Raw genomic sequence first — 14,571 nt, 5'->3', positions numbered from 1 at the left:
CAGTACCATGTTATTTTGGTTACAGGAGCTCTGTGGTACAGCTTGAAGTTGGGTAGCGTGATGCCTCCAGTTTCGTTCTTTGGCAAGACTAAATCTTAAAAGTAGTCAAAACAGAAAGACATTATATTCAAAGAAACAGATAAAAAATTTTTGCTAATTTTGCAACAAAAATACTGGAAAGCAGAGAGAATGGAATATCTTCAAATTTCTGAAAGAAAGTAACTGTGAATCTAGAATCTAATGCACAGAAACAATATCCTTCAAAAACAAAAACAAGTACATTTTCAGATAAATAAAAAGTATATTTGACAACTGACGTTAACCCAAAAAAAAAAAAAAAGTACTAAAAGAAGTTCCATAGGCCAAAAAAAAAAAAAAGTTAAGAAGTTCCTAACCTACAGGAAAGAATGGAAATGAGTGAAGAGCATCATAAAGAGTAAATATATGTGTAAACAAACACTGACTGTACAAAGCAGTAATATCTAATGAATATTAAAACGTGTATAATAGGCCGGCACGATGGCTAATGCCTGCAATCCCAGCACTTTGGGAGGCAGATGCGGGTGGATCACTTGAGGTCAGGAGTTCAAGACCAGCCTCCCCAACATGGTAAAACCCCATCCTACTAAAAACACAAAAATTAGCTGGGTATGGGGGCACACATCTGTAATTCCAGCCACTTGGGAGGCTGAGGCAGGAGAACTGCATGAACCCAGGAGTCAGAGGTTGCAGTGAGCCGAGATTGTGGCACTGTACTCCAGCGTGGGCAACAGAGTGAGACTCCATGTCAAAAAAAAAAAGAAAGTGTATCATAAACATGCAGAGCAATAATGTAAAAAGCAGAAGGATAAGTGAAGTTCAGATGTTCTAAGTTCCTAGCATTGTTAGGGAAATGATAAAAGTAAATATTTTCAGTAGACTGTAACAAGTCAATGATACATGTTGTAATCTTTAGGACAACCACTAAAAGACTAAGATGTCAGGCTATATAAAACAATAAAACCCACTTATAAGAGATGTATCTTAAATATAAGAATACAGAAATGTTGAAAGTAGAAGAATACAAAATGCTTTACCATACTAGCACTAATCAAAAGAAAACTGATGTCAGACAAACTAGATTTTAAGACAAGAAGTATCAGCTGGGCACAGTGGCTCACACCTGTAATCCCAACACTTTGGGAGACTGAGGCAGGAGGATCACCTGAGGTCAGGAGTTTGACACCAGCTATGGTCAACATGGTGAAACTCTGTCTCTACTAAAAATACCAAAATTAGCCAGGTGTGGTGGCGGGCGCCTGTGGTCCCAGCTACTTGGGAGGCTGAGGCAGGAGAATCGCTCGAACCCAGGAGGTGCGGTTTGCAGTGAGCCAAGATCGTACCTCCAGCCTGGGCGACAAGAGCAAAACTCTGCCTCAAAAAAAAAAAAAAAAAAAAAAAAGACAAGAAGTATCAAAGATAAGAGACATTTCATAATAATACAGTAATCAATTCATTAGGAATTGGTGTATGCATATCTAGAATTATGAATTTTATATATATTATTTATATATATTATATATATATATAGAATAGGTGTATATATATATATACACCTTTCAAGTGAACATAGAACATTCATCCAAAACCATATGCTGAATCAAAAAGCAAGCCTCATTTCAAATGACTGAATTCATTCAGAGTATGTTCTCTCAAGGGAACTAATCAAAAAATTACTAACCCCTAAAAAACTGTAAAAGTTGACAACTATTTGGAAATATGTCTTCACAATATGCTAGTGAAGAAATCAAATGTAGATAGGTCATATAACAATTTGTGACATGTAGCTGAAGTTATGCTTGGAGGGAAATCTGTAACCTTAAATGATTATATTAAAAAAGAAGACTGAGAAGAATTATTTAAGTATCTACCTCAAGAAATTAGAAAAGACAAAAAGTTAAACCTGAAAAGACAGAAAAAAAAAATAGGACACAATTAATGAAATCAAAAGCAAAGGTACAACATAAGACTTCAGGAAAAAAAATGAAAAATTAGTTCTTGGAAAGATTAACAAAATTGGTAGACTGGAGGAAGACTGAACAAATGAAAAAGGTCACAAAGCATCAGTTTCACTAGTGAAAAAGAGACAGGTCCTACTGAAGAACAATCAGTCATGCTATTATACATTAAGAATTAATGTAAAGACAGACAAGTAGACTAATGGGACAGAAGTGAGATGTAACAAACTCACACATGTATTGCCACTGATTCATGACAATGATGAGTCTGAAAAATATGAGCTTTTTACTTGATGGAAATGGGTCAACTAGATATCGACATTGTTTTTAAATGAATCTTGACCTCTTCCTTGCTCCATTCACAAAAATCAATTCCATATGTATGTCTAAAAGAAAAAGATAATAAAGCATCTAGAAAAAAATACAGGCAAATATGTTCATCTCCTTGGAGCATGCAAAGATTTCTTAAACATGACTCAAAAAACCTCAACCTGTTTATGATTCAATTTTATTATATAAAGCTGAAAAAGTCAGAAATAATCTGGGATGTGAGAAGTTAGAATTCTGTTTATTCAGGAAGAGGTAGTGTGCGTATTAGGCAGAAAGCAGGCCCAAAAAGATATCTAGGATGCTGATGATATTCTGGGGTTCTTTAAGTATGGATTACATAGGTACATCCACTTGTTAAAACTCATTGCGCTGAACACTTAGAATACTATGCTTTAGTATAGTATACTAAATATAGTATATACTGTAGTATATTATAGTATAGAATACTATGCTGTATGTGTGTTACACTTCGACCACAAAGAGAAAAAAAACTGATAAAATTAACTTCTGTTAAAAAAACAGTAGTTCAAAATTGAAGATTTCTATAAGATATATGCTCATCAAAAGACTCACAGCCAAGACAGAGAATAACTAGAAATAAATACAAAAAAAGACAAACCAATAGAAAACTGGACAAAAGACTTGAAGACCTGAACTATAACCTCTTCAAAGAAGAGGTTATAGAAATGACCAATAAACATATGAAAAGATACGCACTTCCATTAGTCATCACATCAAGAAAATACAAATTAAAACCACAAGAGCTATTACACCACCAACCCACCTAAATCACTACAATGAAAAGGGTAAACAATACTAAGTGTTCACAAGAATGTAGAACAACTGAAATTCTCACACGTTGCTACTCAGAATTTGAATGGGTACAAACACTTTGCACAACTATTCAGCAATACCTACCAAGCTTATTATATGAACATCCTATGACCCAGCAATTCTAATCCTAGATGTATGACATAAATGTCTATACATGTTCATCAAAAGTCATTATCAGAAAATTCATAGCAATGCTATCTGTAATAGTCAAACTAGACACACCCTAAATGTCATGTCCATTACTAGTAGAAAAGGATAATATACTGTTGGTATAGTAACAATGTAACACAAGCAATGGAGATGAGTGAAATAGTGCCACATGCAACAACATGAATAAATCTCATAAACTTAACAAAGTAACACACAAAAGAATAGATATTCAAGGTTGAGTATCCCTAATCTGAAAATTGAAATCCAAAATGCTCCAAAATCTGAAACTTTGAGGACCACCATGACACACAAAGGAAATGCTCATTGGAGTATTTGGATTTCAGATTAGGGATGCTCAATTGGTATAATGCAAATAAAGCCCCCCAAAAATACGAAATCTGAAACACTTCTGGTCCTAAGCATTAAAGGAAACTCAACCTGTATATAATTCAATTTTATAATATAAAACTCAAAAAGTCAGAAATAATCTAGGATACAAGAAGTTAGAATTTTGTTTTTCAGGAAGAGGTGGTGTGTGTATTAGGCAGAAAGCAGGCACAAAAAGACATCTAAGATGCTGATAATATTCTGGGATTCTTTAAGTATGGATTACACAGGTACATTCACTTGTTAAAATTCATTGTGCTGAACACTTAAGATACTATGCTTTATATGTGTTATACTTCAAGAAAAAGTATACCCAAGGAAAAAAAAGTAATTCTAAATACAGAAAAACTCTATACTAAAACTTTCATTTCAATACTAAAGGGAGCATGCTTTAAAATTAGTATGTGCATACATATTATATGTAATTACGCAGATACATAAATAAAACATTAGACAGTCAAAATCATATCTACACTAAACACCTTATAACAATGCGTTGTCCATCTGTTACCCTCTCCCTCATCTGTTACCCTCTCCCTCATCTGTTATATTATCTTGGACTTAATCTCCCTTAACCCCCAGTACTGCCAAATGTTTGTAGAGGCTACAACAGTGGTAACTTGAAAATTCACTTATGTCCTGTTCAGCACCCTAAGACTAAGTGGTTGGTACTAACAGCTGAGTCAATGGGTGACTCAGAGCCAGGACTGAGCACTGCCTCATCTTTTCTGCCTTTCCGTGACTAATGTCTCATGCCCACTAAGGTCAGAAACAGGACAGAAATTCATGCATCTGCCTCTTTGGCATATGTAGTTTTATACCTCTCAGGATTTTGTCACCATTTTTCATTTTGTCTGTTCATTAACTACATAAATTTTAATCATATAATCATCTTTTAAACTTTTTCAATAACAAAAAAACTGAATATTTTCTTTTCATATAAAAAGCTCTTCTATCCCCAACTATTGTATGCATTATTCTAAAACTCATTTTAACATCCTTACAACAAAATAATTAGAATTGTAGATATTACCTTACAAATAATTGCAAAAGATTTCATCCAAAACTTTATTCTATCATGTTTCAACTATATTTCTGTCATTAGTAAGTAGGATAAACTTACCAGCTAGGGAAGCTTTCTTATAATCCATCTAACTTTTTATTTTAATATTTTTTTGAGACAGGGTCTTGCTAGGTTGTTAAGGGTGGTCTCAAACTCCTGGCCTCAAGCAGTCCTCCCACCTCAGCCTCCCAAGTAGCTGGGATTACACGCAGAGGCCATCCTGCCCAGCTTATAAGACAGCTCTCACTTTGTTACCCAGGTGAGAGTACGGTGGCAAGATCAGAACTCACTGCAACCTCAACCGCTTGGGCTCAAGTGAACTTGTACCCCAGCCTCCCAAGTAGCTGGGACCACAGGTGTGCCACCACCATGCCCTGCTAAACTTTTTATTTTTATTTTTTGTAGACACAGGGTCTCCCTATGTTGCTCGGTCTGGTCTCTAACCCCTGGGCTCATGCAATCCTCTCTCCTTTGGCCCCTCAAAGTGCTGGGATTACAGACATGAGCCAACTGCACCCAGCCCCCTGCTTAACTCTTAATAAGCAACACTAAGTATCTATTATTCTTGCTTTATTGGTCATCTCTTCGCCACATATTATGGTGTCCAAAGGAAAAAAATTGTAACAGTATAACTCCTTAGCACTGTTGCCTCTACATAATGTTAACACACCATTCCCTTGCATACTGATTTATTCTTTCAACATCTATATAGGTTTCTGACTCCTGAAACAATTCACATCAACATCACACCTACTACCAGAAAGCAGGTGTCAAATGTTCCCCTTCTTTGTAAGAACCATATACAGTACTCACTTCTGCAGCACATATACTAAAAATTGGAATGATAATAGAGAAAAGATCAACATGACCCCTGCTCAAGGATGACATGCAAATTTGTGAAGCATTCCATATTTTTTAGGCACTCTTACCACACACACACACACACACACACACACACACACACACACACACGGTTAACTATGGGAGATGCGGGATATGTTAATTTACTTGACTGTAGTAATTACTTCACTACATACATGCATATCAAAACATTATGTTGTGTACCTTACATATAGACAATAAAAAAGAAAAAAGAACCATATACAAACCTTATATGTAAGTACTTTATTATAGCCTTTTTGGTAACTATAAAACATCAGCATCACTGTGAATTAGAAATGAAGAAATGTTACTATATTTTACAAAAGGAAACAATCATGAGGAACTTAAATTAACTTTTCCAACACAGTGATTCACTAAAAGCATTAAAAACCACAAACTCAGGTTTTCCAAAGGCTAAGGTTGGGTTCTTCCTCTATACTACTCCCACTGTAAGCACCAGGTAGATAGAAACTTAACTACTTGCTATTACTATGTTTCTCAAAACACGCCCTGCAAAGAATGATCACTAAGCACGTAAGTTTAGAAAAAGCAGAGTTAAACAAGAAAGTTTGTTTAGTATATTAATGACTCATAGGACTCCTGTATTTATGTCTAAGGTTGCAATTTTTTGAGTGTGAAAAATCAGACCTTGGCGATGACCTTGAGCAGTAGGATATAAAGAACTCCCAGATGCTTAGCATCCCATTAATGAACACTAGGCATAAATAAGTTAATGTACATTCTGGATTTCCAAGAGCACAGGCCCAAAATGCAGAAGTTCTCAAATTATTTAACTGTCAAAAAGTCACAGAACGCCAATTCCTTTAACTGAACAATGCAGTACACAATTTAGGAAATGTTATGCCATGCTTATAAAACAGCTGACACTTGTTAACTGGCTAGTAATTCGCTCTCTTTGTTCAAAACTGCTTTCTTCTGACACAATGTCTACCTCAATTCTCTTGGTTTTGATTAAATACATCAGCAAATATTGAAAATAAAGCATCATTTACTTTCAAATACACTAGGGTAAAAACAAAAAATCCAACCTCAATGATTGATTTATAAAATAGCTAAATATTTACTATTAAGAATAAAAAACATCATCAAATATTATCTTTTGCTATTCTGAAAAAACTACTCCCCTTAATTTGCTATTCCCTCAAACTACTCATTCTCTTAAAGGATGTAGCCTCCAAACTCCCACAAACCAATCTCTTTTTAACCCCTTTAAAACTTGTAACCTTTAAGCAGGCTTTAAGCCCCTGTCAGTTTCCTGTTCCTTCCTGTTCCTTTTTTTTTTTTTTTTTTTTTTTTGAGACAGAGTCTGGCTCTGTCACCCAGGCTGGAGTGCAGTGGCACGTACGATCTAGGCTCACTGCAAGCTCCGTCTCCCGGGCTCACACCATTCTCCTGCCTCAGCCTCCCGAGTAGCTGGGACTACAGGCGCCCGCCACCATGCCCGGCTAATTTTTTGTATTTTTAGTAGAGACGGGGTTTCACCATGTTAGCCAGGATGGTCTCGATCTCCTGACCTCATGATCCCCCGGCCTCGGCCTCCCAAAGTGCTGGGATTACAGGGGTGAGCCAACTTTCCCAGCCTCCTGTTCCTTCTTTACATGTAAGAAGATTAAAAGTCACCACTCCATTCTAACAAGTAAAAAGCTGAGCAAAGTGAAAAACCAATAGCTCTAGTTAGATCCTTCAGAGAAGTGAGGTCACAGGGCAAACCACTGTTCCCCAAAATTGAGAGACAGGGAGGCAGACAGAGAAAAATCTCAAGTCATCAGAGCAGAAACCCACAAGCAGAAACTTCCTTGGGAACCAGTGCCAGGGTAAGAAAGCTTCAACTATAATGACAAATTGCTGGAGACTCAGTGCAAACAAATAACAATTAAAAACTCCAGGAGGATCCAGTCATGTGAGGCCCTGACACTCTTGTGAATTTTACCTCCAGGAGCTCTACTAGGCCCTTACAGTAAATATCAGAGAAAAATCCCTTTGTGCTTCTCGTAGGAGGAAGGAAAAAAGAACAATTTTGAAATACGTCAGAGCAATCAGTTCTTAACAAGGCCTGCCTTGAACAGAAACTAATTTACGAGAGCCTAACCTACCTGTGGGTAAAGAAGTACTGTGAACAACTCCAGTTCACTTCAGCCTTTCACAAGAGGGAAGGGAAATACCAAATTCCAGCCCTTTCTAGCCATTCTGTCCCACCTAAAGGTGACAGGGATAAGGGTGGGGGACTGAGAAACAATGGTTATGTTCACAGTCCAGGAGCACAGGTTCACCAAAAAACTGGGACCTAATACTAGGACTACACAATGCCTCCCTTATAACTACATCACTAAAGACCTATCTGCAGCAGTTCCTTTTACCTAGTACATCATGTATACCTTTCAATAAAAAATTACAAGACATAATAAAAGGCAAAAAACAGCTTGAAGAGACAGAGCAAGCATCAAAAACAGACATGACAGGAATTCTGGAGTAACCAGACTGGGAATTTTTTAAAACTATGATTAATATGCTAGGTGCTTTATGAAAAAGGTAGACAATATGCAAATACATAGACAATGTAAGCAGAGAAATGGAAATTCTAAGAAAGGATAAAAAGAAATGTTAGAAATCAAAAGCAATGTGACAGAAATGAAGAATGTCTTTAATGGCTTCATTAGTAGACTGAACATAGCTAAGAAAAGCATCTCTGAGCTTAAGGGTCTAAGAACAGAAACTACTTCCAAAACTGAAAAGCAAAGAAAAAAAAGAGAGGAAAAAGAAAGAGTAGAACATTCAAGAACTGTAGGAAACTAAAAAAGGTGTAACTTACACTGGTAACACAAGGAAACAACAATGACTAAGAATTTCCAAGTTCATATCAGACACCAAACCACAGATCCATAAAACTCAGATAACATTAAGACTGAGGCCCCTAAAAATCTAAAAATAATTTTTAAAAATCTAAGCATATAATATTCAAGCTTCAGAAAATCAAAAGCAAAGAAAAAAATCTTGAAAGAAACCAAAGGCAAAAAACACCTTGCCTACAGAAGACCAGCTTCTCCTTAGAAACAATGCAAACAGGAGAGCAGAATGAAATACTAAAGTGTTGAGAGAAAAAAAAACATGAACCTAAAAATTTATACCATGTGAAAATATCCTTCTAGAGTGAAAGAAACATAGACATTCTCAGACAAACAAAAATTGAAGAGATGTGTTGCCAGTAGACCTGCCTTGCAAGACATATTAAAATAATTTCATGAAAGAGAAAGATAATGATATAGGTCAGAAACTCAGGAAGAACATGAGAGAACAAGTGAAGGTAAAATAAAAACTTTTATTTTTCTTATTTTTAATTCAGCTAAAAGGTAACAGTTCAAAATAGCAATGATGTATTTGCTTGCGTATGCCTATGTATAAGTGAAATGAATGACAAGATAGAAAAGGACAGAAGCAAGGAAACAGGAATATTTTGTTATTATAAAGTACTTATACAACCCATGAAGCAATACAGTATTATTTGACAATGTGCTTGGAAAAACTGTAAATGTATATTGCAAGCTCCAGGGCAAACACTTAAGTTAGGAAAAAAAAAGAAAAATAAAAAAAAAGGCCAGGCGCAGTGGCTCACACCTGTAATCCCAACATTTTGGGAGGCCAAGGCAGGCAGATCACTTGAGGTCAGGAATTCAACACCAGCCTGGCCAACATGGCAAAACCCCGTCTCTACTAAAAACACAAAAATTAGCTGGGCGTGGTGGCACACGCCTGTAATCCCAGCTACCTGGGAGGCTGAGGCAGGAGAACCGCTTGAATATGGAAGACGGAGGTTGCTGTGAGCCGAGATGGCGACAGTGCATTCCAGCCTGGATGACAGAGCAAGACTCCATCTCAAAAAAAAAAGTAGAGGACAGGCGTGGTGGCTCATGCCTATAATCCCAGCACTTTGGGAGGCCAAGATGAGTGGATTGCTTTAGCCCAGGAGTTTGAGACCGGCCTGGGCAACATGGCAAAACCCTATCTCTACAAAAAAAAGCACAAACAGTAACTAGCCAGGCATGGTGGCGTGCATCTATCGTCCCAGCTACTCAAGAGGCTGAGGTGGGAGGATCACTTGAGCCGGGGAGGTGGAGCAGTGAGACAACATCACACCACTGTACTCCAGCCTGGGTGACACAGTGTCTCAAAAAAAATAAATAAATAAATAAATAAAATAAAATAAAATAAAACATATATATCTAACTGATGTGCTCAAAAATGAAAAATGAAATCATATAAAATACTCAAATCACAAAAGGCAGAAAAAGTGTGTAACAAAAAGTTACAAAGAAACAGGGCAACAAATAGAAAATTGTAAGAAATATGGTAAATATTAATTTAACTATATCAATAACTACTTTAAACATCAAGTCTAATATACCAATTAAAAGACACTGTCAGAGTAGACCAAAAAACAAGATCCTACTATATGAACAAGAAACTCATTTTAAATATAAAAACACATACAGATTAAAAGCAAAGGGATGGAGAAAGATACACCATGCTAACACTAATCAGAAGAAAGTGGGAGCAGCTATATTAATTTCAGACAGAGCCAACTTCAGAGCACAGAAAGTTACCAGGGATAAAGAGAGGCATTAAGTAATGATAAAGGGATCAATATCTCAAGAAAACCCAATGATCCTTTATATATATATATATATATATATATATATATATATATGCCTAACAATGGAGAGTAAAAATAAATGGAAAAAAAAAAAAAACAGAACTTCAAGAGGAAATACATAAATGCACCATTAGAGTTGAGATTTCAACATAGCTCTATCAGGAATGGGCAGATCCAGCTAGCAATAAATCAGTAAAGATATAGTTCAACTCAGCAACACTTTCAATCAACTGGATATAACTGACATCTACAGACTACTTTATCCAACAACAGCAGACTGCATTCTCTCCAGGCTCGAATGAAATATTTACCAACATAGACCACATTCTGGGTAATAACATGCCTTAACAAATTTATAAGTATAGAAATCATATAATGTCTATTCTCAGACCACAGAATTAAACTAGAAATAAAGAACAAAACATAGGAAAATTCCAAAGTACTTCTAAATAAACACATTAATCAAAGAGGAAATGTGAAGAGCAATTTTAAAATACTTTAAATTAAAATGAAAATACAATTTAACACTGCTGGGATGCAGCAAAAGCAGTGCTTGGAGGAAAACTTATAGTTTGAATGCACATGTAAGAAAGATAAAAAATCAGTAATCAGAGCTTCAGCTGGGAGCACTGGCACACACTTGTAGTCCCAGTTACCTGGGAGGTGAAGGCAGAAAAATGGATAGAATCCAGAAGTTCTGGACTGTAGTACACTATGCCCAGTAAAACTCCACGATTAGTTTGGCATCAACACCCCTGGAAACAGGATACCACCAGGTTGCCTAAGGAGGGGTGAACCAGCCCAGGTTGGAAACAGCAGGTCAAAACACAGATCAGTAGTGGGATTGCACCTGGGAACAGCCACTGCACTCCAGCTTGAGCCACGTAGCGAGACCCTGTCTCTTAAATAAAATTTGTATATAATAATCTAAACTTCATCATAGAAAGCAAGAAAGAAAAGCAAATTAACTCAAAGTAAGCAGATAAAGAGAAATATAAAAATTACAGCAAAAATCAATGAAATTGAAAACAGGAAATCAATAGAGTAAATTAACAAACCCAAAAGTAACTTTTCTGAAAAGATCAATAAAACTGATAAGCCTCTAGCCAGACTTACAAAAAAAGACAGAAGACAAATTACTAATATCAGAAATGAAAGAGAAGATCTTTACTAATTGCTACTGACCCCAAAATCATTAAAAAGATAATAAACTAATATTGTAAATAAATCTATGCCCACAAATTTGCAAAGCTAAATGAAATGGAGCAATTCCTTAAAAAACATAATCTGCCAAAACTCACACAAGAAGAAAAAAACAATCTTGAATAGACCTATATCTATTAAAGAAATTGTATCAATAACTTTCAAAAACAGAGGGAACCAAATCCAGATGGGTTCACTGGTGAATTCTAATAAACATATAAAGAAGAAATAATAACAATTCTCTACAATCTCTTTCAGAGACATAGCAGTTACTTCTTAAGTCATTCTGTGAGGACAATACTAACCTAATACCAAAACCAGACAAAGACATTACAAGAAAACTACAGACCAATCTCTAATGAACATAGATACGAACATCCTCAACAAAATATTAGCAAATTAAATCCAACAACGTACAAAAAGAATTACATACCATGATCAAGCAGTATTTACCAAGACTGGCTCAACATTTTTAAAAATCAATGTAATCAATCACATCAGGCTGAAGAAAAATCACATGATCATATTAATAGATGCAGAAAATCCATTTGATGGTATCCAATACCCAATCATGATTAAAACGCTGAGCAAATTAGGAATAGAAGGGAACTTCCTCAACTTGATTAAAAAAAAAAAAAAAACCTACCAAAAAAATCTACAGCTAACACCATACTTAATGGTGAGAATGTCAAAGCTTTCCCACCAAGATGAGGAAAAATGCAAGGATGCCTCCTCTTACCACTGTTTTTCAAAATCATACTCAAAGTCCTAGCTAATGCAGTAAAACAGGAAAGGGAAAAAGGTATACTGATTGGAAAAGAAGAAATAATACTGTCTTTGTTCTCAGATGACAGGATTGTCTAGGTAGAAAATTCTAAAGAACTGACAAAAAACCTCATGGAACTAAGAAGCAAGGCTGCAGAATACAAGGAAAGCCAGTGGCTTTCCTGTATGTACAAAAGAAATTTAAAACACATTACCATTTACATTAGCAACCAAAAAATGAAATACTTAGGTATAATTCTAACAAAATATGTACAGGGTCTATAAGAGAAAAACTACAAAACTATGATGGAAGATAACAAAGAACTAAATAAATGGAGAGATACTCCAAGTTCATGAATAAGACTTAGTATCAACATGTCTGTTCTTCCCAACTTGATGTACAGATTTGGCACAATTCCAATCAAAATCCCAGCGATTATTTTGTGGATATCAACAAACTGATTCTAAAGTTTTTATGGAGAGGTAAAAGACCTAGAATAGCCAACATAACATTGAAAGAAAAAGTCGGAGGGATTGACACTACTAGACTTATTATAATGCTATAGTAACCAAGATAGTGTGGTATTTCGGAAAAGGACAAATAAATCAATGGAACAGAACAGGAAACCCAGAAACAGACCCAAATAAATATAACCAATTGATCTTTGAAAAAAAGAGCAAAGGTAAGATAATGGAGCAAAGACAGACTTTTTAACAAACAGTGCTGGCATAACTGGACATCCACATGACAAAAAAAAAAGACAAAAGAATGTAAACACTCACCTTACACCCTTCACAAAATTTAACTCAAAATGGATCACAGACCTAAATTAAAATGCAAAACTATAAAACTCCTAGATGATAACAAAAAAGAAAATATAATGACCTTGGCTATGGTGATGACTTCTCAGACACAAAAGTCACAATCCATGAAAAAAAAAAAACGAATAAGCTGGATTTCATTAAAATTAAAAACTTCTGCTCTACAAAAAGCAACTGTCAAGAAAATGAAAAGACAAACCACAGACTGGGAGAAAAACATTTTCAAAAGCCACATCTGCTAAAGGACTGTTACCCAAAAATATACAAAGAACTCTTCACAACAATAAGAAAACAAATCTGATTTTAAAATGGGCAAAAGACCTGAACTGACATGTCACCAAAGAAGATATAAAGATGGCAAATAAACACATGAAAAGATGTTCAATATAATATGTAGTAGACCATTCTTGCATGGCTATAAAGAAATACCTGAGCCTGGGTAATTTATAAGTGGTTTAACTGGCTCATGGTTCTGCAGGCTGTGTAGGAAGCATGGTGTCAGCATCTGCTCAGCTTCTGGGTAGGCTCAGGAAGCTTTTACTCATGGTGGAAGGCAAAGCGGGAACAAACATATTACATGACGTTTCGTGAAAGCAGAGCAAGAGTGAGTAGCGGGCAAGGTGCCACACTTTACAACAACCAGACCCCGTGAAAACAAACTCACTATCAGGAGGATGGCAGCAAGCCATGAGGGATCCTCCCCCATGACCCAAACCCCTCTCACCAGGTCCCACCTCCAATATTAGGAATTACATTTCAACATGAGATTTATTTATTTATTTATTTATTTAGGAGACAGGGTCTCACCCTGTTGCCCAGGTTGGAGTGCCGTGGCACAATCTTAGCTCACTGCAGCCTTGACCTCTCAGGCTTAAGTGATCCTCCTCACTCGGTCTCCTGAGTAGCTGGGACCACAGGTGTGCTGACCACTACCTGGCTAATTTTTTCTTTTTTGTAGAGACAGAGTCTCAGTCTCATCATGTTGGCCAAGCTGGTCTCAAACTCCTGGCCTCAAGCAATCCTCCCACCTTAGCCTCCCAAAGTGCTAGGATTATAGGTATGAGCCACCACCCTGGCCATAACAAGAGATCTAGAGGAGTCACATATCCAAACCATTATGTATCATCACATGTGATTAGAAAATGGCATATTCAAACAAGATATCACTATACACCTTTTACAATGGCCGAAATCCAAAAATCTGGCAATCTCAAATGCTGGCAAGAATATAGCGCAACAGGAACTGTCACTCACTACAGGTGGGAATGTAAAATGATGCAGCCACTATGGAAGACAGTTTGGCAGTTTCTTCCAAAACATACTTTTACTATACTATCCAGCAATCAGGCTTCTTGATATGTATCCCAATAAATTGAAAACTTCTGGCCACAAAAAAACCTGCACACAAATGTTTATAAGCACCTTTATTCATAATTGCCAAAATCCACAACCACCCACTAGCTGACTGG

At 36.2% G+C, this 14,571-nt stretch overlaps 1 protein-coding gene and 1 non-coding gene across 3 annotated transcripts in view; one reads left to right on the top strand and one right to left on the bottom strand.

Annotated features, from left to right (window-relative positions):
• Positions 1-14,571, bottom strand: part of RASA1 (RAS p21 protein activator 1) — a 122,164-nt gene that overhangs the window by 86,239 nt on the left and 21,354 nt on the right. The window contains exon 1 of one of the 2 annotated variants that reach the window (XM_030816501.1): positions 5,871-5,914. The exons of the other annotated variant lie outside the window; for it this stretch is intronic. The gene's annotated coding sequence lies outside the window, so the exon portion shown is untranslated. Of the gene's footprint in view, positions 1-5,870; positions 5,915-14,571 lie in introns of those variants that run through there. 2 annotated transcript variants of the gene reach the window in all.
• LOC115831812 lies at positions 5,567-5,677 on the top strand. The gene has a single exon (XR_004027304.1). It is a non-coding gene; the product is annotated as a U6 spliceosomal RNA (small nuclear RNA).

The sequence above is a fragment of the Nomascus leucogenys genome, chromosome 2 (genome assembly GCF_006542625.1).
Source record: "Nomascus leucogenys isolate Asia chromosome 2, Asia_NLE_v1, whole genome shotgun sequence".
Classification (NCBI taxonomy): Eukaryota; Metazoa; Chordata; class Mammalia; order Primates; family Hylobatidae; genus Nomascus; species Nomascus leucogenys.
Note: the sequence above shows the minus strand (reverse complement) of the source record. Positions and strands in the feature narration are given on the sequence as shown.